The following is a 4,498-nucleotide window of genomic DNA, read 5'->3' as shown; positions in this document are numbered from 1 at the left end:
TGGGACCAAGTCTCAAGTAAGTCTCAAGTCTTTGACCTCAAGTCCAAGTCAAGTCCCAAGGTAAATACAGGCAAGCCCAAGTCGAGTCTCGAGTCAGTGGCCTATAAGTCCAACTCAAGTTCAAGTCGTCTGCTTTGAGCTTCAAGTCATTTCAAGTCTTTAAACCAAAGTACCAAATATAGCTTAGACTTTTGACATTTATCTGAATTTTAAACTAAATTGTACTTAAAAAGTCGTGGTATATTTTTATATGAGTATTTATATGAGTTGTAGAAATGCTACTTTTTCCTTTTTAAATGTCTTGCCAAGATTTTAGTGTGAATCATTACGGTCAGAATAGAAAGAATTCAGAGTTAAAAGTGCTGAAGTTATTAGTTAACAGTAATTTTGTCATGTATAGTCTGTACTGAAATGGAAGGATCGTGTTCTATGTAGTTCCCTCTGTTACTGTATTGTACTGCATATTGCTGCAGTACATTTGAGGATATCACATCACAGTACTTCAGTTCCATCCAAAGTAACAAACAGAAGTGGGACGGACATGTTCCAGCTGTAAAATTAAGCACCACATTTAGCAACTGTACAGAGAAAAGTATTTTCTAAAAACATTTTTTCAGGAGAAGCATCTCAAGTCTTTTCAAGTCCCAGAGCTCAAGTCAGAGTCAAGTCCCAAGTCAAGTCCAAGTTGAGTAACACGTGTTAGTCCCTTTTAACAAATCAAGTCTCAAGTCCTAAAAATAGTGACTCAAATCTGACTCGGTCCATGTCACGACTTGCAAGTCTCCACCGCTGCTTGTAACTATGGAGGTGTTTTTGCTACTCCTGGAATTTTTGAACTGTTTGACAATAACTATCAGTCAGTCAGTCTTGCATTATTGGATTACAGATGTTTTTTATTGTTAGAGATTCAATAGACTTTCGCATTTTTACTGTGATTGGTCTCGTCTCTCCACAGATCCGACCTGTAACTTGACCAGAAGGCATCACCTGCTTGTCTAGGAGATAAATATGTTGAATGCCATACTGTCTGAGATGTATTGTTCACCAGAAAGGTTACACAGTGTATCTTTACATGTGCTTTAAAGTCTAAAATGCATGAACACAGTCTGAGGTATTACCAGATCAGTCAAACACGTTACTGGATAAATCGTGTTTTACGGTGGACTGTAATTACCACACAGACCATATGCTGCCCATTTGAACGCACTGAGTTCTGTTTGGACACTCCGATCGTTTTATTGTTTCTGTAGCCGAGTGAACACAAAGAGAGGGAGGAGAGAGGTCCCGGAGCAGATGGGGCTGTTCTGTGATTAGCATGAGAAAGAGGAGAAAGAGGAGGATGAGAGCGGTGAGGAGGGGCGCAGGGCTGTCCGGGGATGTTAAGATGCTGTCTGTGTGTAGTTACACTTCACAGGGCAAAGACAGGATCAGGAGAGGAGAGACGAGACCCAGAGAGGAGAGATGGACCGTTTGAACTCAGTCCCAGAGGGTTTGGGTGAAGGAGGGAGGGAGAGGGAGAGGGAGAGGGAGAGGGGGGTATCTGAGGACAACCACAGCTAAGTAGACCACCTGAAATTGTAGCAAAAGAGAGATGTGCTGTTATATAAAGTGTAATTTAAGATCATATTATGTTCTACTAAAAAGCTTCTCCCTCAACATCTCAGAATTTGTCATAAAGAGCCCAGATTACACTGTTTTCAGATCTGTTATAATGTTTCCTCATCAAAAACATTCTTGAAGTTGCCAACCCTGCATATTTAGGAGTTCTTTTCTCAAACTGAACTACACTAAGTTCCAATTTGTGATGTCACATGGTAATACGGGAAGTGCTCCACTGTGTTTTTAAACTCCACACACCTTTAATAGAGTAATTTGGATGATTTCAGCCCTGGAACTGCCGATCTGTACTGAACTAAAGATAAAACATCGCTATTGACTTGAAAACTACTGCTTCGCAAGGGGGAACTGAGCATTCTGAGCTTGGGAGATGGAGAAAGACGAATAATAAAGGGTCATTAAAACATGTGTGAATGAAACAAAACACAACTTAGGTTAGGTTAAAGATCACAAGAATCCATTTTGTCTAATGTAGGTCCTTTAAAATAATGTAATAACATCATATGATTTTTTTTGTTTTTATCAGATGTAACACTCAATACTCCTACAAATTCTTGATTTCTTTGCAGTCTCTCACTTTCTATTCATGATGCATCAATGAAAATTCTCTGCATAAGTGATATGAGGGACAGGGGCCTAAGTTTTGGAATAGTCTTCCATTCTCATCAAGAGAGACTCCAACACTGGCCACTTTTAAATCCCACTTGAAACAGTGGCTAAAGGAAAACCAGACTTGTGACACTTGTAGTGTAAACTGTCAATTCTTACTGTTTTTGTTGTGTTTTTGTTTTGTTTGTGGTCTCACCTACTGGCAAATTGGCATATTTACACTTCAGTGTTATAGATGTTCATTAATATGCACAGTCCCTATTAAATAAATAAATAAATTATTGTGCACGACAATCAAAAGAGGGTCAGGTGGTCACCCTAATCCCAGCCAATCACCACAACACGTCAAAATGAAACTAGTGTACTTTAAGAGTGCTTTGATTTTCTGCTTGTCCTAGTTTAGTCCTGATTTACACTTGGTTTGGCCCTGGTCTAATCCTAGTTTAATTTTGGTCCAGCCCAGATTACGTTTCTGGTCTACTCTTGGTCTATTCCAAATTTAGTCTCTGATCAAGTCCTGGTTTAGTCTTGGTCTAATACTGATTTAGTTCCTGCTTAAGTCCTAGTTTAGCCTGATATAGTTTCAGTTTTCTATTGTTTGTTGTACTGTTGTACTAACCCAGTCTTATAAAAGAAGTAAACTTGATTTAGGGTAGAGTTAAACCAGGATTAGGACTAAAGAAAGATCAACAATACTAATCCAGGCTAATACTAAACCAATTGTATACAGCTTTCGGTGCAGTATCGGCAGAATTGAATGGCTGATGTCTTTTCCTCTCCTCTCTGGTAGAGCACAGGACTCTGCTCTGTCCTGTGTCTGTGGTTCGATGCTTATTGGATTCCTGGTCCATTCCCACAGCAGCGTCTCAAATGACTGCGATGGAGAGACCTGCCATTAAAGCTCCATCAGTCTACAGTAAGGAGATGTATACGCTGCAGCGGACAGAGCATTTGACCAGAGATTTTGTCATAGAATCACTAATAATTTCTATTGTCACCCCATAAAATTATCAAGCATTTGGTGAGACTACAACTCAAAGAGGTTTAGAGGGTAGAGAGCAGAGGTTCCCTTTGAGTACTCGCAGTGTTTCTTTCTTCGTAGTGTCTCTTTACTAGTTATAAATCTGTTTCCTAGTACATTGTCAATCATAACTATTATATTTTCTTGTTTTAATAACATTTACGTCACAATTATTCTACCAAAATGTACTAAAAAGAATATTCCTCGTACCTCTGATTGGGAAATACTGCTCTAGAGTGGGCTAAGTATTAAAATAGAACTAAACTTATGCATTATCAAACAAAAATGATGTATATTTTTTGGTATTTTTATCCTCCTATAAATTTTTGCTAAGTGTTTAGCTGCTCTTTGTTCAGTGCACTTACAGTAGTGTACGGCTTTGTTATAATAAGACAGAGAGAGAGAGACAGAGACAGAGTGAGAGAAACTGAAAAAAAGAGAGACAGACAGAGAGAGAGAGACAGAGAGATAGAGAGAGAAAAAGAGAGAGAGAGACAGAGAGATAGAGAGAGATGAGAGCGAGAGAGACAGAGAGATAGAGAAAGAGATAGAGAGATAGAAAGAGACAGAGATAGAGACAAGAGTGAGAGAGAGAGAAAGAGAGAGAGAGTCACAGAGAAGGAGACAGAGAAACAGAGAGAGAGAATGAGACAAAGAGAGAGACAAGAGTGTGAGAGAGAGAGACAGAAAGAGAAAGAGAGAGACAGAGTGAGAGAGAGACACAGAGAGAGAGAGAGAAGAGTGTGAGAGAGAGAGAGAGGTATTTTTTCCTCTAGTGTTACTACATAATAAATTCTGCTAAGTTTGCAAAATGGTGTTGTGTCAGATTCCTTTTATTTTTCTGATTTTTAGTTAAACTGATCTACCAGTGGAATAAATGTGGTTTGTTTGTTTGTATGTTTGTTTTTAATTCAAGAAACATTCGGTTTTGTTTCTTATTTTAAGAGAGTTGTTGTTTTTCTTATTTTAGTTGTAACAAGATGTATTTTCATATGTTAAGTGCAAAAACTCCTGTTCCATTGGCAGATGGCAAATTTACTCAAGTCACTACCAGCTAAAAAACTAATGTTGGCAGCAGAGAAAGTGTTTGAAGCTGCGTGTGCCACTCTGCAGTGACCCAGTGCCCAAGATTAAACCCGGGCAAAGCCGGTTTAACCAAACGAAATCTGCTTTGAAGACAACTGCTCCTCCAAACGTAAGGAGACATGATTACAGGAGGTATACAGCCAAGACTCAGCCTAATAGTGATGA

This window comes from Boleophthalmus pectinirostris, unplaced genomic scaffold (assembly GCF_026225935.1).
Source record: "Boleophthalmus pectinirostris isolate CB_2022bp ecotype Guang Dong unplaced genomic scaffold, ASM2622593v1 HiC_scaffold_17, whole genome shotgun sequence".
Lineage (NCBI taxonomy): Eukaryota > Metazoa > Chordata > Actinopteri > Gobiiformes > Gobiidae > Boleophthalmus > Boleophthalmus pectinirostris.
The sequence above is the reverse complement of the archived record's forward strand: the minus strand, read 5'-3'. Positions refer to the sequence as shown.